This window comes from Lepisosteus oculatus, unplaced genomic scaffold (genome assembly GCF_040954835.1).
Source record: "Lepisosteus oculatus isolate fLepOcu1 unplaced genomic scaffold, fLepOcu1.hap2 HAP2_SCAFFOLD_62, whole genome shotgun sequence".
Lineage (NCBI taxonomy): Eukaryota > Metazoa > Chordata > Actinopteri > Semionotiformes > Lepisosteidae > Lepisosteus > Lepisosteus oculatus.
The window spans coordinates 1068888-1093683 of record NW_027168171.1 but is presented as its reverse complement, the minus strand read 5'-3'; the positions used below and the strand labels follow the sequence as shown (position 1 = coordinate 1093683).

General features: G+C 47.2%; 11 non-coding genes across 11 annotated transcripts; 8 read left to right on the top strand and 3 right to left on the bottom strand.

The window, feature by feature from the left end:
* The first annotated feature begins 202 nt into the window (after positions 1-202).
* Positions 203-319, top strand: LOC138232022 (U5 spliceosomal RNA). The gene has a single exon (XR_011186981.1). It is a non-coding gene; the product is annotated as a U5 spliceosomal RNA (small nuclear RNA).
* Positions 320-4769: 4450 nt separating this feature from the next.
* Positions 4770-4939, top strand: LOC138231920 (U1 spliceosomal RNA). Its single transcript, XR_011186881.1, has one exon. It is a non-coding gene; the product is annotated as a U1 spliceosomal RNA (small nuclear RNA).
* A 636-nt stretch (positions 4940-5575) lies between these two features.
* Positions 5576-5694, bottom strand: LOC138232064 (5S ribosomal RNA). The gene has a single exon (XR_011187023.1). It is a non-coding gene; the product is annotated as a 5S ribosomal RNA (ribosomal RNA).
* A 7327-nt stretch (positions 5695-13021) lies between these two features.
* trnas-cga (transfer RNA serine (anticodon CGA)) lies at positions 13022-13103 on the top strand. Its single transcript has one exon. It is a non-coding gene; the product is annotated as a tRNA-Ser (tRNA).
* A 730-nt stretch (positions 13104-13833) lies between these two features.
* Positions 13834-13975, top strand: LOC138231977 (U4 spliceosomal RNA). The gene has a single exon (XR_011186935.1). It is a non-coding gene; the product is annotated as a U4 spliceosomal RNA (small nuclear RNA).
* A 1650-nt stretch (positions 13976-15625) lies between these two features.
* Positions 15626-15707, top strand: trnas-gcu (transfer RNA serine (anticodon GCU)). Its single transcript has one exon. It is a non-coding gene; the product is annotated as a tRNA-Ser (tRNA).
* A 727-nt stretch (positions 15708-16434) lies between these two features.
* Positions 16435-16506, top strand: trnae-uuc (transfer RNA glutamic acid (anticodon UUC)). The gene has a single exon. It is a non-coding gene; the product is annotated as a tRNA-Glu (tRNA).
* Positions 16507-16883: 377 nt separating this feature from the next.
* trnag-ucc (transfer RNA glycine (anticodon UCC)) lies at positions 16884-16955 on the top strand. Its single transcript has one exon. It is a non-coding gene; the product is annotated as a tRNA-Gly (tRNA).
* Positions 16956-17807: 852 nt separating this feature from the next.
* Positions 17808-17949, bottom strand: LOC138232006 (U4 spliceosomal RNA). The gene has a single exon (XR_011186964.1). It is a non-coding gene; the product is annotated as a U4 spliceosomal RNA (small nuclear RNA).
* A 230-nt stretch (positions 17950-18179) lies between these two features.
* On the bottom strand, positions 18180-18296 carry LOC138232034 (U5 spliceosomal RNA). The gene has a single exon (XR_011186993.1). It is a non-coding gene; the product is annotated as a U5 spliceosomal RNA (small nuclear RNA).
* Positions 18297-23481: 5185 nt separating this feature from the next.
* LOC138231918 (U1 spliceosomal RNA) lies at positions 23482-23651 on the top strand. Its single transcript, XR_011186879.1, has one exon. It is a non-coding gene; the product is annotated as a U1 spliceosomal RNA (small nuclear RNA).
* The last annotated feature ends 1145 nt before the right edge of the window (positions 23652-24796 follow it).

The following is a 24796-nucleotide window of genomic DNA, read 5'->3' as shown; positions in this document are numbered from 1 at the left end:
CGTCGTTTCCGGCACAGTGTGGCTGGGTGTTTTCCGACTTATCACACGGATTGGGCACGGCCGCAAGCTGAGAGCCGCAGGCGATGAGCCCGGAGCTGAACGGGCCCCACTGGCTCGTTTGTAAGGCCAGGTGTATTGCCAACCATGACCGGCAGCGCAGAGGCTTTGAAGGCGGCCTGGGCTCCTGCAGCTGTGCAGCCACGCATTCTGGTTTCTCTTCATCTCGTACAAATCTTTCGCCTTTTACTAAAGATTTCCGTGGAGAGGAGCATGAATGAGTTCCATGCAATTTTTGTGCTTCCCTGCCTTCGGGTGGGGCGCAGCCTGGCTGGTCAAAGAGAGAAAACAAAAACGCTCGCAATCGGTCTTGTTATGGCGATTGTGGCAGTCTGCTCCGCGAGTCCTCGGTCTCCGGCCGTCTGATTGGCGCTCTTTTCTTTGGGGGGTGGGAAGTGTCCGGCCGCAGGGGATCTTGGGACCTCGCTTTGCATAGCGGCTTCCCAGAGTGCGTCGTTTCCGGCACAGTGTGGCCGGGTGTTTTCCGAGTTATCGCACGGATTGGGCACACTCGCAAGCCGTGAGCCGCAGGCGATGAGCCCGGAGCTGAACGGGCCCCACTGGCTCGTTTGTAAGGCCAGGTGTATTGCCAACCACGACCGGCAGGGCAGAGGCCTTGAAGGCGGGCTGGGCTCTCCCCCCTCCCCTCCCCCACTCCTGCTCCTCAGAACGAGGGCCAGTGTGGGGCCCCCCGGTGGAGCGGGTCCAGCGACGATACCCAGGATTCAGCGGAGCTGCTTTTCTCAGACTCTGCAAGTGCTACAGATGCCCTCCTCTCCTCCATCCAGTCCATCACGGAGGATCTGCAACAGCTGGTGGGTGAGGGGGAAGAGGAGACTGGTGCATCGGCTGCACCCCTTTCCCCTCAGTGCTCCCAGGAGCTGGACTTGAGGAAAAGGAAAAATGACTCTGTTTTCTCCCCGAGCGAGGAGGAAGGAGAGCATGGCGATGGGGACAGCTGGAACCCCTCCACCCCTCCTTCTACCCCCTTCCTTGAAATGGACTCCGTGAACGCTTTTACTGCTGCCACCCTGATGAAGGCTCATTCAGAGGATGGCTGGCAGGAAATTGGTAAGAAGAAAAAGAAAAAGAAGAAGGTAACAGGTGAGACCGAAGAGAAATGTGTTTTGTAAAGACTGGTTCCACTTTCTTATGTAATATGGCTCTAAACATAATTTCTCTTAACACCAGAGGTATCAATGACGGAGTTAAATGTCAGTGTGTCTTTGATTACCTCCAGCAGAGAGAGGGAGATGTGTTGATGTTGCAGGAGTGTGCTTTAGCCTATCAAGAGAGGTATAAAAGCTTTGAAGATAGGTGGGATAAAGGGCCTTCTGTTTGGTTAGGGGACAATAACAACAGAGCCTCTGGCGTGGCCATTCTTTTCAAAGGATGGGCTTTCAAATTGAAAAGTATTCAGAGGGTCATAGATGGCAGGTTGCTGTGTGTGGATGTGGAATGGGGGACCGTTAACCTGCGGCTAATCAATGTGTATTGTCCTACTGACGTGGGAGGAAGGGTGGAGCTACTCAAGGCACTCTCTCCCCTATTGTTAAGTAGCACAGACGTGATAGTGGGAGGGGATTTTAATTGTATCTTAGAGCACACAGACAGGCAGTCTAGCTCTCCGATAAAATTGGATTCCAGCTCACTGGCCCTGCAAAACTTAGTTCAAGACTTTAAACTCTCAGACACATATAGATGTATATATCCCACAACAGCAGGATATACATGGTCAGGGAGGAATAGCAGCTCCAGAATTGACTATTGCTTTGTCTCAGAGAGAGTGAAAGTTGTTGGGGTCACTCTTCAGCCTGTCTTCTTCTCAGATCATCAGGCTTTAGGGTGTAGAGTGGAACTCCAGGGCGGGACTGTCTTTGGCCCAGGCCTCTGGAAACTCAACACAAAGCTGCTAGAGAACGAGGGGGTAGTATCCCGCTACAAGGAGAAACTATCACAGTGGCTGTCCTTGCAGTGTCTGTACGGGTCAGTAGGAGAGTGGTGGGAGGAGGTGAAGATGAGGACAAAGGTCTTTTTCATGGCTGAGGGAAGGAAGGCTGCTGCCAGACGGAGAGGAGTGCTAGCCAGGAAACAGAGGCAGCTGCAGCGTCTCTACACGATGCTGCACAGTGGCTTCGATGTGCTCGAGGATATCACCCTTTTAAAAAAGGACATCCGGAGCATAGCCGAAGAAAGTAGTCGAGGAGTGCTGTTAAGAGGCAGAGTGCAGTTCTTGGAAGAAAATGAGAAGTGTACTCGCTTCTTTTTCAGGAAAGTGGTAGGCTCCAAGTCTGTCATGGAAAGTGTAGTTGATGAGGAGGGACGAGAGAGAACAGAGCCGAGTGCTATCCTCTCCTGCACCGAGGCCTTCTACTCAAGACTGTACAGCTCTACAGAGGTAAAGGATGAAGAAATTCATTTTTTTACCTCAAAGCTAGAAAACGTTTTGAGTGAAGAAGATAGGGAAGTACTTGAGAGGGATTTGACAGTAGAAGAGCTGAGACAGGCTATGGAGAGCTTACAGAAGGGGAAAACTCCAGGTGCTGACGGGCTCCCTAAAGAATTTTATTGCACCTTTTGGGATCTGCTTCAGGATCCGCTACTGGTCCTATTCGAGGAAAGATATAAGACAGAATTGCTGCCTGACTCCTTAAGAGAAGGCACTATCTCTCTCTTGTTTAAGAAAGGAGCAAAAAATGACATAAAGAACTGGAGACCCCTCAGCCTGTTAGGCGTGGACACTAAGATCCTGTCCAAAGCCCTTTTCCTGCACCTACAAAATGTAGTGGCCTCACTGGTAGGGAAAGAACAGACTTGTGGGATAGCAGGACGCCTGATGAGCGACAACCTGGCCTTGTTGAGGGATGTCTGTCTGTACTCTGAGGATCGCTCCCTCCCTCTTTGCATTTTAGGTGTAGACCTAGAAAAGGCCTTTGACCGCCTAAACCGGCAGTACTGAACATCGGGACTTGAGCACATGAAGTTTGGCCCCATCATGAGAAAGTGGATTAACCTGCTGTACACAGGTAGCAACAGCAGAGTCATGGTTAATGGCAACAGTGGTGAGGCAGGGCTGCCCATTATCCCCCTTGTTATGCGTTTTGGCTATGGAGCCCTTAGCCTGTGCCTTGCGCCAGGATCAGGCCATTAATGGGATACCAGTGCCTGGAAGTGGGGGAGGAGAGGTAAAGACATCTCTATACATGGATGACGTCACCCTGCTCCTCTCTGACAATGCCTCAATTAGCAGAGCTCTGCAGTGCTGTGATCGTTTCTCTTTGGCTTCATCCGCAAAAATTAACAAATCTAAGAGTGAGATTTTTTATCAGAACTGGAGGGAGCCAAAAGAAGGACATGATCTCAGGCTGCAAGAGAAGAGAATTAAGGTCCTGGGGGTGTATTTTGGAGAAGAGATGGGAACAGTAAATTGGCAGAACAAATTGCCAATCTTAAACAAAAAACTGATGCAATGGAAGGACCGAGACCTCACCATGACAGGGAAGGTGCTGGTCATCAAAGCCGAGCTCTTGCCTGTCTTGAATTTTCTGGCTTCTACCTTCCCAATCCCAGACCGTGTTGCGGCGGTGATGAGGAGATTGATGTTTCAATTTCTATGGGGTGGGAAGCAGGAAAGACTCAGAAGGGAAATAATGTACAGGCCGCTACCCTCAGGGGGGAAGTCTGTCCCAGATATTGCTACGAAGCTGCTGTGCATTTTCCTGGCCTCTGTGCTGAGAGGCTTTGCAACAGCACCTGCAGCGCGTACCTGGACTTATTTTTCCAGGCTCTGGGTTGGTAGGGAGGTGTTCAGAGTGTGGGGTGTCAGACCCAAGCTGGACGTCCCACTCTCTGACACATGCCCTGCAATTTATGGGACAGTTAAAAGTTTTCTAAGATCTCACCCAATTGGCCATATTCCCCTCCGAGATGTCAGCGTCCAAAAACTGGAAGATTTCGTTGCACCCCAGAACAATAGGCAGACCCATGTGGGCATTTTAACATCAGCCCAAACAAGGAAGGTGTGGAAACACACATCCTCTAAGTTTCTGTGCAACATTCACAGAGATTTAGCCTGGAGTGTCGTCCACCAGTGCTTACCGGTACGAACTTTCTTGTACCGTAGGGGCCTCACCCCCAGCCCTCGCTGCGTTAGGGTGGGCTGCGGCGAGGAGGAGACTGTATCCCATCTCCTGTGGTCCTGCTTTTTTGCTAAGGCCTTCTGGGCACAGTTTGAAGATTGGTTGCTGGCTCTCTCGCCCCAATTTACCCTGACCGCTGCTTTCGTCATATACGGCATCTCTCCTGTCAAACTTCCTCCTGACGTGTTTGACAGGATCTGGGCCGTGGTGAACAGTGGGAAAGTTGCCCTGTGGAGAGTGAGGAACATGGGGCTGTTCAAAGGCATCGAGATCCCAGTCAAGGCAGCAGGTAGCCTGGCCCTGTTCATCACCCGAGAGAACTATTACCTCAGAGATCTGTGGAGAGAAGGGAGGGAGGAAGCAGAAAATCTGTGGGAAATAGAGAGCATAGGTCAATATCTCAAGAAACTGTGAAAAACATTATCAAGTTTAAGTAAAGAATGTGATTTGCACCAGAAAAAAAGAAAATTGTTGCTATGTAACTGTTACCATGTCAAAATGTAATGAGATGTGATCATATATACTGTTTTAAGTATGTATATGAATGTAAAGCTTTCTGATTTGTGATGTCCTGTATTTTTTTGTGAAAAGAAAATAAAGTTCTTAAAAATCGAAATCGGTTCACCCAGGGCGAGGCTCGGCCATTGCACTCCGGCTGTGCTGACCCCTGCGAATTCTCCAAATGTGGGAATCTCGACTGCATAATTTCTGGTAGTGGGGGACTGCGTTCGCGCTCTCCCCTGATGTGCTTGGTCCAAAATCAGATACGGGAGGGTTAGGACACCACGAGCTGCGTGGCTGCGGAAGGATCCCGGTTCGAAAGGAGTCGACGCCGCTGCTGGTTCTCGCTGGCTTTTAGTTAGGGGTCCGGAGAAGCATCTCAAGCTAGTTCCACTACTCCTTCCGGACGTTCATTCCCTTTTCAAAGTCAGTCGTTTTGCTGTAGTCTGCGTTCTTTAGGCTGATTATCGAGGTTAGCCTTTATTTGGTCATGGGGGGCCTCGGTACTGTATGCTGAGTCTAAAGACAGTTTCACCCGTTTTCTGATTGCTCGGTTCTGTACCAGTGCAGACATGTCAAACAGTGAATGGCTGTACCTCTATTGTATCCGTGCTCAATGAATGAAATCGGTAACAAATGAATATATGTCTAGTTATACGAAAAACGAGTGGTTTATCGACTCATCTTCATTTGCAGATTTAGAGGCAGCTTCGATATTCGTTTTACAGACGGGTTTTTTTTTTTGAATATGGGTCACACACATGCCACAGCAACAAAACATCTCTAGAGATGAGGCTATAGATCACCTTTCCATCCTGCAGGTTTTCCTCCCAAAGCCTATGGCACCAACGGCGACCCCTGCTGGCCGGGAGAGCAGAAGCTTACAGCACCTGGTATTCCCAGGCAGTCTCCCATCCAAGTACTAACCAGGCCCGACGCTGCTTAGCTTCCGAGATCAGACGAGATCGGGCGTGTTCAGGGTGGTGTGGCCGTAAGCGAAAGCCCTGGCGCCTGACTCGCTACTTGAAGCTGTGTGTGGCGGGGGTTCCGTGCCCCCCGAGCGGGACTGAAGGATCGTTCGTTTGCAACTCTTTGGAAAGGAGCTGCTTTCCAAATCGCATTGCGTGCCTGGATGTTGGCGAATGCGCTCCCTTGTGTTGGCTCGTCCCGCACTGGAGGAGGACAAACAATCTGCACGGAGGAGCACCAGGCAAGTCTTCACCAGACAAGAACCTCCAGTGCACAGCACTCTGGAAACATTTCGGGGCTTTCGCGTGTTTATTTCAGCACGTAAAGCGCACCGGTCCAACACGTCGGCCGGGCGCGCTGCGCCTCCGCCCTCTTGTGGCCTTGCGGCGTCAGAGCAAGAGGCTCCTTCTCGCTGCCCTTCCGCTGTGTTGCAGGGCCCCGAGAGGGAACCAGGAGCGTGCACTTTGTGGGGGGCGGGGGACCGCGTTCGCGCTCTGCCCCCGGTCTCTTGCGCGAGTACTAAATCTCACGGACAGGGGGGCCTCGTCATTGATTGTTACAGATGAGACGGGGATTAGGAGGAGACCCCGACTGATGGGTAAAGGACAAAGAATCTGCACGGAGGAGCACCAGGCAAGTCTTCAGTGCACAGCACTCTGGAAACATTTCGGGGCTGTCGCGTGTTTATTTCAGCACGTAAAGCGCACCGGTCCAACAGCTTTCTGTGTATAGCTGTCTTTTAACGCATACAGAATTCATTCGAAATCATTGATTTCTCCAATTAACAAGGGTCTCTTTTTGAACCTGCCAGAAGCATTCTTTCAATGTAACAGATTTACTCCGGGGAAGGGCAGCATGACATTGAGAGTAGCTCAAGCTTTCAGCACCTTTATCTGACTGCATGTATGCAGACACTGCTCAGAATCCCCTGTAAGATTCTCCTTCAATTCCGTTTTGCAGTGCTTTAGCTCTTTCAAAAGGCTTCGCTTTGCTAGTCACAATCCAAGGCTCATGACAGCATTTGAAAACATTCGTAACTGCGTTGGCCAGGAATCGAACCTGGGTTAACTGCTTTGAAGGCAGCTATGCGCAACACTGGCTCGCTCCAGAATAAATCTCACGTCGAGGGCATATTTTTTTCCATTTTACCGTGAGTCGGGCTCAGCTGCACAGAGGAGAGAGCAGAGCAATGAGGTCACGGGGACAGGGGAGTCACACGCTGGCGGTTTGAATACGCGGAAGATCACTGAGGGATCCACAGTATATGGACTCTCCGTGCGCCATCAGTCCGCACTCCGGACTCTGAATCCTGCCATCCGAGTTAAGATCTCGGCGGAACCTGAGGCGCAGTTCCTTCTTAAAACGTAATCTGGTGAGCATTTCTAGAATCGTACTTGTATAGATGCAGCCTTTAATGTGTTGCTAGGTTAAAATTGATGACTTCTTGTATTTCAGTAGGCAACTGCCCTCTTGATTTCGGATTTAATTTCTTTATTACAGGGGCGCTTTTATGAAGACAGAGTCATGTTCAGGTACTTTGCTTGATGGAGGAAGCTCATTTCGGACTCTGTGATCTGCTCACCTGGAAAAGTCTGCTATACTACTACAAGAGAGAAGTAGAGTCTGGAAGAAGGGACAATTTTATGATGCTTTGGAAGATAATGTTTTTTTTTTCTTATACTGAAAATGAAAGGTAGTTGTTTCTATATGGACTCAGTCTTTGGAATTTGTATATATATATTTCAGTGATCCCTCAGCCATTCCTTCTGTATTGTAATTCAATTTCTCTTTTAAAATTCCTTCCCCACTTCTAGGACCTGCAGTTGCTGAACTCCACAATGGCTTCTATTGGAAAGTCTGTGACTGAGACCAAGTAAGTGTTCACTTTTTTATGAAACCATTATTTATTTAGGAGCAATGAGCAATTCTTATATAAATGCAATAAAATCATTATGCTCAAACTATGAGAGAGAAAATTAAGGATAATTTAAGAAATCAGTCTTAGCTTGTTTCTATACACAGATGGTATTATTTATTTTCAAAGGAAACCCGCGAGGATTCCCCTGGTGTGCAAGATGTGCCTGAATACTCTTGATCAGCTTCCTGCTCACTTGAAGAGGGCGTGTATGAAGCACGCCACGGCAGAAAAGATCAGGATGGCCTCTCAACAGGCGAGGGAGGACATGATGAATCACCTGAAGAACGGGGTCATCGTGGATTACCACAGAATAGAGATCGTGTCTGGTGAGGCAAAGAGGATAGTGGTTGTAAGACTGCTAGAGTCCTTGGGCCTTTTTGTACATGGGAAGCCTGAAGACACATTGGCAAGGTGAGATATTTTTAATCTGTAAGGCTTCTGTAGTTTCTTTTTGAAATCATTGTTACAACATATTATGTAAAAGCATGTTGAAAAGAATCTACCTGCATTCCAGCGGCCCTGAGCAAGAGGCCGCTGTCCAGGAGGAAGAGATGCCAGAGGCTGCTCTAGAAACTGAAACAGAAGCGGATAAGGAAGGGGAAGATGTGAGCTCTGAAGAACTCTATCAGCAGTAAGACTTTTTATTTTTCAGATGTATCTATTTTTTACTAAAATTCTAATTTGTCTTATAGGTATAAAATGTTTAAACCGGTGTTTTATATCCTTACAGGCCCTGAGTAGTTAAAAAGTATCAGCAGGCCGGAAGAGAGTGGCCCAAGCTGGACTCTATAGAAAGCACTCCCTGGATGCTCCTCTCCTGATTGGATTCAAACAGTACCTTACCAAGGATCTGGGAGTGGCAAATTATTCTCAGGAGGTATTTATTTTTTAAAGGCATTTAAAATTAAGCAATGGTATCTTCATTGTAAATGTTTTTATTTCTTAGCTTAAAATTCACCCATGTGAAATTATGTCAGCCATAAACATCATGACTCTATATTTCCTACCTGAATCTATTCTACTTAAATTATTACATTATACACAATTTGAGTTCATTTTAAAAAGTAAAAGGTAATGAAAGGAATGCATTTTCATAAGAAAGATAATACCGATATGCATGTGATAATCTTCCTTATATCATGTAGTGCATCATTTGGACACTTTGTGGGCTTCAAATACAAAGAAAATCATGTTCTATGGTACAAGATAAATACAAAACTTAAGCTTTTATTTTAATTAGATTTCTTTATAAAGCATAAGCAATCATTTATTACATCGCTTCTTGAATTAAATCTTTTGACAAGAGGTAAGACTTCTGTTACATTTAAACCCATGTTTAGCTGTGTTTTTTAGATTTAACTGAACCAATTTCTGTGTGTGATAATGTCCTTGAATTCTGACATCACACTAAATTACATGATATAAAACAGCTAATGTTTCTAGAGATAAAGTTTCTGAGATGCTTCTAATTACTTTTTATTACCAGGGACAGTTTAATTCACCTTGTACAGTACTGAAAGACCAAGATGCTTTTTTCTAAAGTTATTTAACATTTTATAGAACTTTGTCTACTATGGCAACATGATGAGCTTGGTGAAACTTGGAAAAATACTGCTTGGACACTTATCTTAAGATAAAGATAGGATAAAGGTTTATCTTTTGCACCTACCTGACCCCCAGGGAAGGCCAATGCTTTCTAAGTTGATGGTTCCCTACAGTAGACTGTACTTTAATTTCAAAGGTAATGTATATTGACCCAAATCAGTTTTGGAATCCAATCTACTGACGAGATGGAGCACATCCTTTTTTCAGGATTTTAGCATCATACGTTTGGTATATTTAGTCCCTAATGCTGAAAGAAATGATCATAGAACATTTGGATACTTTGTGGGCTTGAAATACAAAGCAAATCATGTTCTATGGTACAAGATAAATACAAAACTTAAGCTTTTATTTTAATTAGATTTGTTTATAAAGCATAAGCAATCATTTATTACATTAATATATGTAAAAATAACATTTTAGCATCATACGTTTAGTATATTTAGTCCCTAATGCTGAAAGAAATGATCATAGAACATGACATCTAACCTTACCTGCGGTGTTTTTAATCCCTATTGCTCAATGCACGGTGAAAGCATTCCATACATGTGTCTGACAATGAGGAATGGGCCCCTGAGACAGTCATTTGCCTGTTTCACAAATGATCGTATTTTACTAGAGATTCTGTTTGGGATTCAGATGTGCATTCGGACAGCAATCCCTTTCAAGAAATGATATGTTCTGGATGAGGTCAAAGGTGCTGGAACACTGTATCTAGGATGTGTTTGCAGAGACTGTGTGTCTCCTGCTTCAACGCAGTGATAAACAGATGTGCTCCTTTAATTTATTGGTACATGCCCAGGGCAGTAAGCAGTCTGAGGATTTATTTCCAGATGGCATAGAGCAGTGAAGCAGTGAAGTAGTGCAAAACACTGGATCATTATATTATTAGAATCTATTCTACTTAAATTATTACATTATACTCAATTTGAGTTCATTTTAAAAAGTAAAAGGTAATGAAAGGAATGCATTTTCATAAGAAAGATAATACCGATATGCATGTGATAATCTTCCTTATATCATGTAGTGCGTCATTTGGACACTTTGTGGGCTTGAAATACAAAGAAAATCATGTTCTATGGTACAAGATAAATACAAAACTTAAGCTTTTATTTTAATTAGATTTGTTTATAAAGCATAAGCAATCATTTATTACATTAATATATGTGAAAATAACATTTTAGCATCATATGTTTAGTATATTTAGTCCCTAATGCCGAAAGAAATGATCATTTGTTTAACATGCACGGGTCTGTCTCAAAGGATGCAGTACTCCTGAAGGGTCTCAAACCCTCCATTTCGGATGCCTAGCTGTATCCCTCAGATGTGGCACCTCAGAATGACTTCTAACCTTACCTTTGGTGTATTCAGTCCCTATTGCTCAATGCACGGTGTACATACTGCATACATGTGTCTTGAGAATGAGGAATGGGCCCCTGAGACAATCATTTGCCTGTTTCACAAACAGGGACCTGGACCGTACAGGGCTCAAACCCACGACCTTGGCGTTATTAGCACCACGCTCTAACCAACTGAGCTAACCAGCCTCACGACAGTGGTTCTCTCTGTGCTGCAAAAAATCAAACTCAGGGAATTTCTTTTGTCCTCCTTTGAATAGAAAGCCGTGTAATTCAGTGTACGGGCTTTCTCGTGCAGTTTCATGGTTCTTGTAACCCAAATCCTACACTGGCCTGAAGTGCCCCCCCATTTCACAGCATTTTTCAGCTGATTTAAAATGTACCTAAAGGAGAAGCATTATTGAAGACCATCAATTACCAAGAGCTTTTGTCAAAGGTTTTGGTGGTCATTTTGAATGACCACAGAGCGCTGTGACCTCGGTTTTACATCTCATCCAAAAGACAGCGCCCTTTTACAACACAGCATCTCCGTCACTATGCTGGGGCATTGGGACCCGCACAGACCTCAGGGTGAGCGCCCCCCTCACCCTGAAGACGGAACGGTTTAAAGACGGTTTTCAGGTGGCCGAGTGGTTAAGGCGATGGACTGCTGATCCATTGTGCTCTGCGCGCATTGGTTCGAATCCCTTTCTCGTCGCTCTCCATGTCTGACACGTTTGACGTTGGCCATCCTGTCGTTTGCTCGCGGAGCAAGTTGCCACCTTTACATACAATAGCAACATCGACACCAAGAGAAAGGATGACAAATGGCTTTTATCTGGAACTTTTCATGTCCAAGGAGCTCAATGTGCTTTCTGTGTACAACAGGGCCACTGAACTGCACACTGGCCACTGAACCACAGCAGTGGCTTGCTGGCTTGACATCTCCCAAGGAAAATGTTGAAATCGCATGTGGAACAGGAAAATGACCCTCGAGTACGAGGGAAAAAAAAGAAAAAGATCATCTGGAGTGCGCCAAGCCATGTCCGGACAGCCTAGCTTCCTCGACGAGGTGGCCGAGTGGTTGAGGCGATGGACTGCTGATCCATTGTGCTCTGCACGCATTGGTTCGAATCCCTTTCTCGTCGCTCTCCATGTCTGACACGTTTGACGTTGGCCATCCTGTCGTTTGCTCCGGTTCTAGAGCCGTACATTTTCTAGCGGTGGCTGAACATGGTATAGTAGGCTAACGTTGGTATCGAGCAGTGACAGTATTTACGTGCCGCTGCTGCCAAGTGGCTCTGGGTTGAGACCGCGTTTTCACTTACTTGCAACGCAAACGGAGAAAGCGATTTTTGACAGTCTCTCGAGAGACTGCGCTAGGTGTTTAGGGATAGACTTTGTCAGTTCCCCCTGGGATGATGGCCTCTCAAATAGTTTGTGATTCCCCTAGACGTTTATACAGTAGAAGCCTGCTTCGTGGCTTAAATCCAAGCTAAGGAAACGAGTTAGAGGTCTGATGCAGAACTGCGAATTCGATGAACGGGAACACTACAGTACATTGCACTGTATGTGTGAGGAAAGCTGCCCCCTTCTGTCCCTTGTCAACCGAACAGAGGACTGTAAAGGATACCGCCAAGAAACTTTAGGATGCTGGTTGGAATCCAGCTCCAACGAAGCCCCTTTGGGTGTTATGTCATCAAAAAGTAAGAACAGCGAATCTCCCTTTGATCAAAAGCGCAACAGAACTGTTTTCCGTGGAGCAGGTTTCAGACCCGTAGACCTGTTTTATTTGTAGGGCAGGGCGCATTCCCAAACGCGAATCTCCTGTTTTAGAAATGCTTTGGGCGGCGTGAAGTGAAAATAAGAAATGGGCTCCAGGTGCACATGGAAGCAATCAAGTGTTTCATCCGAGCTGTTTCAAAGACTGCCCAAGAGCTTTCCTTTCACAGAGGCGCAACGATTAATGATGGGGGTGCACCCTTCAATGCGCCTAACGACTCTAGGGAGTGATTGAGACGATTCGTAGCGTGTGCTCATTTCCCTCTATTCCCCTTGTTGCAGTGGTAGGATGACGTAAATTACTGCTTCGACACGTAATGGCATTATAATCAAGTGCAGGAGCTGAGGGCTTTTGTTTTGTTTCGTTTTCCATGGCGTTCGTAAGCGCGCAAATCAAAGGAAATTCCTGCGTCTAATAGGAATGTAAATGCTTTTGAAAGTGCAGTGTGGTGCAGCTTGTAAAATCCTTGTCCACATTTGTGGTTTGTTGATGTTTTTTCTGTCTGCCAAAGTTGCATTTTGACATCCGGACGGGGAGACTTTAGCATTTGAACGTGAAGCCAGCCTTAAACCCTCTGAGGCGTGTCTGTCTGCCGGCACGTATTTTGTGAAAGGTATTTATTTTTTTTAACGGAGAGCGACTTTGAAAAAGTTTCCGCAGCCACCTCGCACTCCGTGTTAGATTATAGGAGGAATGCGGCGGCAAGAAGCTCGCTGTAGTCGTGGCCGAGTGGTTAAGGCGATGGACTCGAAATCCGTTGGGGACTCCCTGCGCAGGTTCGAATCCTGCCGACTACGGCGTCTGCCGCACGTCGCCTTGTGCCTGCGTGACAAAGGCGAAGTGCCGCTTTTCCTTTCCTGGAACTATAGAAATGCTAAATCGCTTGGCCCCGCTGCCATGGAAATCAATTCTTCAGATAACCACACATTTTGCGTTCGCACCTCTGGTGCTCTACTTATGCCTTTGAAAACCTAATGAATAAAGCTGAAAGAACCGACATGATATGTAGGTGCTCGTAAAGCACGCAGTAAAGAACTGTTAACAGCAAGGGTTTCAGTGGGTTAACTGAGGAGAAGGCGTGTTCGCTAATTGTTGACTTTTTATTTGGTGTTAGAAACACTCTTACTGTGCATGACGTGCAACAAATGTAGCCACAGAAATTGCATCACGCTTTCATGACGTTAGGATTTGTTTGTGCAACATCCGAGAGGAGTACTTGTGGCTTGAATGTGAACTGTACGTGCCCGCCCCCTTTCCTCTGTAGTGCATGAGTTCCTCCCGGCATGCCCTTCGTCATTGTTCTGTCATCTTGTATTTAAAGGGTTGTATTTCTGCTGCTGAAAATAAGCAACGGTTTTCTCACAACGCCCTTTGTTCCCGACGGAGCCCTTGTCTGTCATGAAATTCTTCAAAACCTCAAGCTAGAAGAAGAAGAAGACGACAAATATGAAGCGTTACAGCAACGACATGCCATGAGACGATCGATAACGATTTCCATAGGATCCCCGCGGTTGCCTGGCAACCGTCAGCTTTGCGCAGTGGCAGTATCGTAGCCTGTGAGGTTTAGCCGAGGCGCGATTATTGCTAGTTGAAAACTTTTCCCAATACCCCGCTTCCACCGGTTTGCAATACAATCGGCGAAAGCAATTTTTGACAGTCTCGTCAGAGACTGAGCAAGGTGTTTAAAGACAGATTTTGTCATGGTGACATCATGGTAGAAAGAAACGAGCTTGTTACGTCTCAACAGAAACGCTCTTTAGCTCTTTCAGCGTTATGCAGAGAACAGCGTCTGTCGAGATCACTTTTGAGTCAGCGCGAAACGCCGTGTGCTGTCAGTTTGATTTCGGATTGCTCGTAGCGGCGCCCGGCTTTTGTCTGTCAAACGTTAGGTTGCGCTTCTTCATGCTGCATCGTCGGCATGAGTGGAGCTTTTTAAACGTCTGTACTTACTGCGCCCCCTAAGAAATCGTTTGTCCCCGTTCAAAAGAGATTGTGCGATGTCCTGCAGCGTTCGCAAAGCAAACCTTTGACAGTTTGAAAAGAGTGTTTCGGCTCGGGAAACATCATGACCAGTGTCCTGCATGTTTTCTGTGTATAGCTGTCTTTTAAAGCATACAGAATTCATTCGAAATGATTGATTTCTCCAATTAACAAGGGTCCCTCTTTTAACCTGCGAGAAGCATTCTTTCAATGTAACAGATTTACTCCGGGGAAAGGATTCAGAGTCCGGAGTGCGGACTGATGGCGCACAGAGGGTCCATATACTGTGGATCCCTCAGTGATCTTCCGCGTATTCAAACCGCCAGCGTGTGACTCCCCTGTCCCCGTGACCTCATTGCTCTGCTCTGTCCTCTGTGCAGCCGAGCCCGACTCACGGTTTAAGTGAAAAAAATATGCCCTCAACGTGAGATTTACTCTGGAGCGAGGATAGATGTTACCTTTTTATCATTGAACAGGATGTATGTGATGTGGCGACTAGGTTCAATTTTGTATCCTCTTTAAAAGATAAAGGACTGGGGTGAGCGTGATTTACCAACCTTTCAGCAAAGTACCCGACGTGCGCACCGTTTAAGCTGCCTAGACTCGGCCGTTTAACTCTTCTCCATTAGCAGGGTTAAGGTTAAAGAAAAAAAACATTGCTGACTTCTTTTTTTTTTTGCCAGCCGCTAGCGCTGATTAGCAAGGTTTGTATTTCATGTTTTGCAAGTTGCATCCATTTTAAGAAAAAAAAGTCGCGTTAAAGACAGGAAATGAATACTTGTATTTAATTAAGTCTAGCCGTAGGCGGTTGTCCATAATGACCAGTTCTGTTCGAGAAGACGGAACAAAAAAGGCACCACTGGGATTCAGACCCAGGGTCTCCTGTTTACTAGACAAGTGCTTTAACCAACTAAGCCACAGCGCCCTGGGAGCACTGTCCTTTTGCAGCCACTTGGACACACCACTCAGACACATCTGCATTGCAAGACTATGTCACCACTCAGACACATCTGCATTGCAACTTGCTCCGCCTGCTCGCCACCACAAGTTGCCACCTTTACATACAATAGCAACATCGACACCAAGAGAAAGGATGACAAATGGCTTTTATCTGGAACTTTTCATGTCCAAGGAGCTCAATGTGCTTTCTGTGTACAACAGGGCCACTGAACTGCACACTGGCCACTGAACCACAGCAGTGGCTTGCTGGCTTGACATCTCCCAAGGAAAATGTTGAAATCGCATGTGGAACAGGAAAATGACCCTCGAGTACGAGGGAAAAAAAAGAAAAAGATCATCTGGAGCGCGCCAACCCATGTCCGGACAGCCCAGTGTCGTTGACGAGGTGGCCGAGTGGTTAAGGCGATGGACTGCTAATCCATTGTGCTCTGCACGCATGGGTTCGAATCCCATCCTTGTCGTGCTCCATGTCTGACACGTGTGCCTGTTCGGCGTTGGCCCTCCTGTCGTTTGCTCAGGTTCTAGAGCCTTACATTTTCTAGCGGTGGCTGAACATGGTATAGTAGGCTAACGTCGGTATCGAGCAGTAACAGTAACGGTATTTACGTGCCGCTGCTGCCAAGTGGCTCTGGGTTGAGACTGCGTTTTCACTTACTCGCAACGCAAACGGAGAAAGCGATTTTTGACAGTCTCTTGAGAGACTGCACTAGGTGTTTAGGGATAGACTTTGTCAGTTCCCCCTGGGATGGTGGCCTCTCAAATAGTTTGTGATTCCTCTAGACGTTTATACAGTAGAAGCCTGCTTCGTGGCTTAAATCCAAGCTAAGGAAACGAGTTAGAGGTCTGATGCAGACCTGCGAATTCAATGAAGGGGAACACTACAGTACATTGCACTGTATGTGTGAGGAAAGCTGCCCCCTTCAGTCCCTTGTCGACCGAACAGAGGACTGTAAAGGATACCACCAAGAAACTTAAGGTTGCTGGTTGGAATCCAGCTCCAAAGAAGCCCCTCTGGGTGTTATGTCATCAAAAAGTAAGAACAGCGAATCTCCCTTTGATCAAAAGCGCAACAGAGCTGTTTTCCGTGGAGCAGGTTTCAGACCCGTAGACCTGTTTTATTTGTAGGGCAGGGCGCATTCCCAAACGCGAATCTCCTGTTTTAGAAATGCTTTGGGCGGGGTTGTGTGCTCCCATATGGTCTAGCGGTTAGGATTCCTGGCTTTCACCCAGGCGGCCCGGGTCCGACTCCCGGTATGAGAACGTGTCAATTTTGCCTCCTGCTTTCCAAAAGATCAGCACCGTGTACGACGGAGCCGCATTAAAACTACTCGAACGTGCAAAACGTGCGAGAAGAGGGGGCGCTTGTTTCCAGCCGAAACTTCTCGCGTGTGAGACGAGCTGACCATCGCTGCAGGAGGTGGGAGGGTTACTCTGGTAGACAGGGCTGACCTTCGGCAATAGGATTTATACTCTCCAAGATGATATTTGCACTTTCTGGAGAGGCGATTTTCTCCACTTCAGTAGCCCGATTTCGTCGATTGCGTGGAGAGGGCTGTAGAATGTGGCGCCGCCTTTCCTGCTCCGTCCATGACAGGCGTGCTGGACTCTGGTGGTGTCCTGCAGGCTCCTGTGGGCCTGCGTTGGTGGTATAGTGGTGAGCATAGCTGCCTTCCAAGCAGTTGACCCGGGTTTGATTCCTGGCCAACGCAGTGGCGTATGTTTTCAAATGCTGTCATGAGCCTTGGATTGTGACTAGCAAAGCGAAGCCTTTTGAAAGAGATAAAGCACTGCAAAACGGAATTGAAGGAATTGAGAATCTTACAGGGGATTCTGAGCGGTGTCTGCATACACGCAATCCGATACGGGTGCTGAAAGCTTGAGCTACTCTCAATGTCATGCTGCCTTTCCTCGGAGTAAATCTGTTACATTGAAAGAATGCTTCTCGCAGGTTCAAAAAGGGACCCTTGTTAATTGGAGAAATCAATGATTTCGAATGAATTCTGTATGCGTTAAAAGACAGCTATACACAGAAAACATGCAGGACACTGCTCATGATGTTTCCCGAGCCGAAACACAGTGCGTTTTTCCAAGCCATTTGACAAAGCCCGCCCACTGAAAACTGCAGCAGATCGTGTAAAGACGTTCAACTTTGTAACTACTGCACGCACAGGAAGCAGAATAAATTCCTCTTTTCAAACTGTCAAAGGTTTGCTTTGCGAACGCTGCAGGACATCGCACAATCTCTTTTGAACGGGGACAAACGATTTCTTATAGGGCGCAGTAAGTACAGACATTTAAAAAGCTCCACTCATGCCGACGATGCAGCATGAAGAAGCGCAACCTAACGTTTGACAGACAAAAGCCGGGCGCCGCTACGAGCAATATGAAATCAAACTGACAGCACACGGCGTTTCGCGCTGACTCAAAAGTGATCTCGACAGACGCTGTTCTCTGCATAACGCTGAAAGAGCTAAAGAGCGTTTCTGTTGAGACGTAACAAGCTCGTTTCTTTCTACCATGATGTTACCATGACAAAATCTGTCTTTAAACACCTCGCTCAGTCTCTGACGAGACTGTCAAAAATTGCTTTCCCCGATTGTATTGCAAACCGGCGGAAGCGGGGTATTGGGAAACGTTTTCAACTAGCAATAACCGCGCCTCGGCTAAACCTCACAGGCTACAATACTGCCACTGCGCAAAGCTGACGGTTGCCAGGCAACCGCGGGGATCCTATGGAAATCGTTATCAATCGTCTCATGGCATGTCGTTGCTGTAACGCTTCATATTTGTGGCCGGACACTTCCCGCCTCCCAAAGGAAAGAGCGCCAATCAGACAGGCGGAGACCGAGGACTTGCAGAGCAGACGGCCACAGTCGCCGTAATAAGAGCGATTGTGAGCGGTTTTGTTTTCTCTCTTTGACCAGCCCAGCTGCGCCCCACCCGAAGGCAGGGAAGCACAAAAATTGTATGGAACTCATTCATGCTCCTCTCCATGGAAATCTTTAGTAAAAGGCAAAAGATTTGTACGAGATGAAGAGAAACCAGAGTGCGTGGCTGGACAGCTGCAGGAGCCCAGGCCGCCTTCAAGGCCTCTGCCCTGCCGGTCGTGGTTGGCAATGCACCTGGCCTTACAAACGAGCCAGTGGGGCCCGTTCAGCTCTGGGCTCATTGCCTGCGGCTCTCGGCTTACCTGGCAGGGGAGATACCTTGATCAGCCTGTAGTTAGAGTAGTTGGATTGTTTTCTTGTTTTGTGGAAGCAGTGTTTGTTTTGCAGTTTGAGATGGCAACCCTTGGATCCCGCAAGAATGCTGTACGTTTTGAGCTTTTGGATGACCTCTTCATTGATCGTATGCAGTTCAGCAGAAAAGTGTTACAGAAGGAACTTGGCTTTGAACCTCGGCACTTGGATTTCATCTTCGCTCTCCCAGGTCAGAAAGCATTTGAGGTTGTTTTTGCTACCTATTCTCTGTTTGAACAATGTGTGGATGTGTTTGAGGCAAAAAGAGGGAAAGTTTCTGCCCTTGAGAAGATCAACTTGCAGCCTCTGACACAGAGAGAGAGGAAAACGGTGCATGTTGTTATGTTCTCGGAACTGGCAAAGACGGAGGACATTCACACCTGGCTTAAGCAGTACTGCACCGTCCACCATGGAACTGAGATTATAGATGTTGACGGTATAAAAACAGGAGCAAGGAAATTCGAGGTTCGCTTGCTACCGGACAATGTAAATGGAGGCTTAAGGCACCTGCCCTCTACAATCCGGCTGGGCGCCTGCAATGGCTATGTTTTTTATGTGGGACAACCAAAGGTGTGTCGGCGCTGTGGTGCTGTGGGACACCTGGCATCGTCCTGCACTGTGAAATGCTGCAAGACCTGTGGCAAACAGGGACATTTAGCCTCTGACTGTTCAATGCTGCCAAAGTGCAATTTATGTGGCTCGGAAGGACACGTTTTTAAGAACTGCCCTCACGCCTACGCCAATAAACTCAAAATGAGAAAGGATGAGGCAGTGCTTGTTTCAGCTAAACCGGCCCGAAAAGCCAAAGCAAACAACAAGTCAAACAAAGAACCCTTGTTGGACAAAGAGTCTCAGCCTCCAGCCAGGATCAGTCCTGCTGTGGCTCCGGGGCCGGTGGAAGAGAAATCCACTACGCTCCCACAACCGCAGACTGCACCAGACAAGCACGAGGGTTTGAAAACCCCAGAGAACAGCGAGGACCCCTCCTCGGAACGAGGGCCAGTGTGGGGCCCCCCGGTGGAGCGGGTCCAGCGAGGATACCCAGGATTCAGCGGAGCTGCTTTTCTCAGACTCTGCAAGTGCTACAGATGCCCTTCTCTCCTCCATCCAGTCCATCACGGAGGATCTGCAACAGCTGGTGGGTGAGGGGGAAGAGGAGACTGGTGCATCGGCTGCACCCCTTTCCCCTCAGTGCTCCCAGGAGCTGGACTTGAGGAAAAGGAAAAATGACTCTGTTTTCTCCCCGAGCGAGGAGGAAGGAGAGCATGGCGATGGGGACAGCTGGAACCCCTCCACCCCTCCTTCTACCCCCTTCCTTGAAATGGACTCCGTGAACGCTTTTACTGCTGCCACCCTGATGAAGGCTCATTCAGAGGATGGCTGGCAGGAAATTGGTAAGAAGAAAAAGAAAAAGAAGAAGGTAACAGGTGAGACCGAAGAGAAATGTGTTTTGTAAAGACTGGTTCCACTTTCTTATGTAATATGGCTCTAAACATAATTTCTCTTAACACCAGAGGTATCAATGACAGAGTTAAATGCCAGTCTGTCTTTGATTACCTCCAGCAGAGAGAGGGAGATGTGTTGATGTTGCAGGAGTGTGCTTTAGCCTATCAAGAGAGGTATAAAAGCTTTGAAGATAGGTGGGATAAAGGGCCTTCTGTTTGGTCAGGGGACAATAACAACAGAGCCTCTGGCGTGGCCATTCTTTTCAAAGGATGGGCTTTCAAATTGAAAAGTATTCAGAGGGTCATAGATGGCAGGTTGCTGTGTGTGGATGTGGAATGGGGGACCGTTAACCTGCGGCTAATCAATGTGTATTGTCCTACTGACGTGGGAGGAAGGGTGGAGCTACTCAAGGCACTCTCCCCCCTATTGTTATGTAGCACAGACGTGATAGTGGGAGGGGATTTTAATTGTATCTTAGAGCACACAGACAGGCAGTCTAGCTCTCCGATAAAATTGGATTCCAGCTCACTAGCCCTGCAAAACTTAGTTCAAGACTTTAAACTCTCAGACACATATAGATGTATATATCCCACAACAGCAGGATATACATGGTCAGGGAGGAATAGCAGCTCCAGAATTGACTATTGCTTTGTCTCAGAGAGAGTGAAAGTTGTTGGGGTCACTCTTCAGCCTGTCTTCTTCTCAGATCATCAGGCTTTAGGGTGTAGAGTGGAACTCCAGGGCGGGACTGTCTTTGGCCCAGGCCTCTGGAAACTCAACACAAAGCTGCTAGAGAACGAGGGGGTAGTATCCCGCTACAAGGAGAAACTATCACAGTGGCTGTCCTTGCAGTGTCTGTACGGGTCAGTAGGAGAGTGGTGGGAGGAGGTGAAGATGAGGACAAAGGCCTTTTTCATGGCTGAGGGAAGGAAGGCTGCTGCCAGACTGAGAGGAGTGCTAGCCAGGAAACAGAGGCAGCTGCAGCGTCTCTACACGATGCTGCACAGTGGCTTCGATGTGCTCGAGGATATCACCCTTTTAAAAAAGGACATCCGGAGCATAGCCGAAGAAAGTAGTCGAGGAGTGCTGTTAAGAAGCAGAGTGCAGTTCTTGGAAGAAAATAAGAAGTGTACTCGCTTCTTTTTCAGGAAAGTGGTAGGCTCCAATCTGTCATGGAAAGTGTAGTTGATGAGGAGGGACGAGAGAGAACAGAGCCGAGTGCTATCCTCTCCTGCACCGAGGCCTTCTACTCAAGACTGTACAGCTCTACAGAGTTAAAGGATGAAGAAATTCATTTTTTTACCTCAAAGCTAGAAAATGTTTTGAGTGAAGAAGATAGGGAAGTACTTGAGAGGGATTTGACAGTAGAAGAGCTGAGACAGGCTATGGAGAGCTTACAGAAGGGGAAAACTCCGGGTGCTGACGGGCTCCCTAAAGAATTTTATTGCACCTTTTGGGATCTGCTTCAGGATCCGCTACTGCTCCTATTCGAGGAAAGCTATAAGACAGAATTGCTGCCTGACTCCTTAAGAGAAGGCACTATCTCTCTCTTGTTTAAGAAAGGAGCAAAGAATGACATAAAGAACTGGAGACCCCTCAGCCTCTTAGGCATGGACACTAAGATCCTGCGCCTACAAAATGTAGTGGCCTCACTGGTAGGGAAAGAACAGACTTGTAGGATAGCAGGACGCCTGATGAGCGACAACCTGGCCTTGTTGAGGGATGTCTGTCTGTACTCGGAGGATCGCTCCCTCCCTCTGTGCATTTTAGGTGTAGACCTAGAAAAGGCCTTTGACCTCCTAAACCGGCTGTACTTAACATCGGTACTTGAGCACATGAAGTTTGGCCCCATCATGAGAAAGTGGATTAACCTGCTGTACACAGGTAGCAACAGCAGAGTAATGGTTAATGGCAATAGATCACGCCCCTTTGAAGTCTGTTCAGGGGTGAGGCAGGGCTGCCCATTATCCCCCTTGTTATTCGTTTTGGCTATGGAGCCCTTAGCCTGTGCCTTGCGCCAGGATCAGGCCATTAATGGGATACCACTGCCTGGAAGTGGGGGAGGAGAGGTAAAGATATCTCTATACATGGATGACATCACCCTGCTCCTCTCTGAAAATGCCTCAATTAGCAGAGCTCTGCAGTGCTGTGATCGGTTCTCTTTGGCTTCCTCTGCAAAAATTAACACATCTAAGAGTGAGATTTTTTATCAGAACTGGAGGGAGCCAAAAGAAGGACATGATCTCAGGCTGCAAGAGAAGAGAATTAAGGTCCTGGGGGTGTATTTTGGAGAAGAGATGGGAACAGTAAATTGGCAGAACAAATTGCCAATCTTAAACAAAAAACTGATGCAATGGAAGGACCGAGACCTCACCATGACAGGGAAGGTGCTGGTCATCAAAGCCGAGCTCTTGCCTGTCTTGAATTTTCTGGCTTCTACCTTCCCAATCCCTCACCGTGTTGCGGCGGTGCTGAGGAGATTGATGTTTCAATTTCTATGGGGTGGGAAGCAGGAAAGACTCAGAAGGGAAATAATGTACAGGCCGCTACCCTCAGGGGGAAAGTCTGTCCCAGATATTGCTACAAAACTGCTGTGCATTTTCCTGGCCTCTGTGCTGAGAGGCTTTGCAACAGCACCTGCAGCGCGTACCTGGACTTATTTTTCCAGGCTCTGGGTAGGTAGGGAGGTGTTCAGAGTGTGGGGTGTCAGACCCAAGCTGGACGTCCCACTCTCTGACACATGCCCTGCAATTTATGGGACAGTTAAAAGTTTTCTAAGATCTCACCCAATTGGCCATATTCCCCTCCGAGATGTCAGCGTCCAAAAACTGGAAGATTTCGTTGCACCCCAGAACAATAGGCAGACCCCTGTGGGCATTTTAACATCAGCCCAAACAAGGAAGGTGTGGAAACACACATCCTCTAAGTTTCTGTGCAACATTCACAGAGATTTAGCCTGGAGTGTCGTCCACCAGTGCTTACCGGTACGAACTTTCTTGTACCGTAGGGGCCTCACCCCCAGCCCTCGCTGCGTTAGGGTGGGCTGTGGCGAGGAGGAGACTGTATCCCATCTCCTGTGGTCCTGCTTTTTTGCTAAGGCCTTCTGGGCACAGTTTGAAGATTGGTTGCAGGCTCTCTCGCCCCAATTTACCCTGACCGCTGCTTTCGTCATATACGGCATCTCTCCTGTCAAACTTCCTCCTGACGTGTTTGACAGGATCTGGGCCGTGGTGAACAGTGGGAAAGATGCCCTGTGGAGAGTGAGGAACATGGGGCTGTTCAAAGGCATCGAGATCCCAGTCAAGGCAGCAGGTAGCCTGGCCCTGTTCATCACCCGAGAGAACTATTACCTCAGAGATCTGTGGAGAGAAGGGAGGGAGGAAGCAGAAAATCTGTGGGAAATAGTTTAAGTAAAGAATGTGATTTGCTCCAGAAAAAAAGAAAATTGTTGCTATGTAACTGTTACCGTGTCAAAATGTAATGAGATGTGATCATATATACTGTTTTAAGTATGTATATGAATGTAAAGCTTTCTGATTTGTGATGTCCTGTATTTTTTTGTGAAAAGAAAATAAAGTTCTTAAAAATCGAAATCGGTTCACCCAGGGCGAGGCTCGGCCATTGCACTCCGGCTGTGCTGACCCCTGCGAATTCCCCAAATGTGGGAATCTCGACTGCATAATTTCTGGTAGTTGGGGACTGCGTTCGCGCTCTCCCCTGATGTGCTTGGTCCAAAATCAGATACGGGAGGGTTAGGACACCACGAACTGCGTGGCTGCGGAAGGATCCCGGTTCGAAAGGAGTCGACGCCGCTGCTGGTTCTCGGTGGCTTTTAGTTAGGGGTCCGGAGAAGCATCTCAGGCTTGTTCCACTACTCCTTCCGGACGTTCATTCCCTTTTCAAAGTCAGTCGTTTTGCTGTAGTCTGCGTTCTTTAGGCTGATTATCGAGGTTAGCCTTTATTTGGTCATGGGGGGCCTCGGTACTGTATGCTGAGTCTAAAGACAGTTTCACCCGTTTTCTGATTGCTAGGTTCTGTAGGTTCTATACCAGACATGTCAAACAGTGAATTGCTGTACCTCTATTGTATCCGTGCTCAATGAATGAAATCAGTAACAAATGAATATATGTCTAGTTATACGAAAAACAAGTGGTTTATCGACTCATCTTCAGTTGCAGATTTAGAGGCAGCTTCGATATTCGTTTTACAGACGGGTTTTTTTTCTTTGAATATGGGTCACACACATGCCACAGCAACAAAACATCTCTAGAGATGAGGCTATAGATCACCTTTCCATCCTGCAGGATTTCCTCCCAAAGCCTACGGCACCAACGTATGCTATTGCAGACACCAACGACTTTATTTCTTGACTAATTACAACTGAGTGTCGCATGAGCAGTTACATAAACTTGTCTGGTATATTTGAACACAAATGCCGTTCTTCAATTAAAACTAACAGTACATTGTCAGGGACATTCAGTTCTATACAAACAAGAGACAGAAAAGAGAATATTTCTACCGTTCATGTGGACTACGTGTTGATTTACTGATCGGAATAATTGAAAAGTTCGGGCTCATAGCCGATGCAGTGCGTGCTAATTAGAACAGCAACGCTGAGCTCTCAGCACGGTCCTGAGCCCAGGTGTTTTTCTAAAGCTGTCAGGTGCAGTTCATTTACATGAAGGAAATCTCTTACTGGGTACGATTACAATGCATTAAGTAGCACAGACTACTTAGGGGAGTAGCCCGATGCGTTTAAAAACGACCCGAGCCAGGCAGGAGTTGAACTTACAATCTCCTGATTCGTAGTCAAACGCGTTATCCATTGCGCCACTGGCCATCGTGTGACACTGCAGGACTGCAAC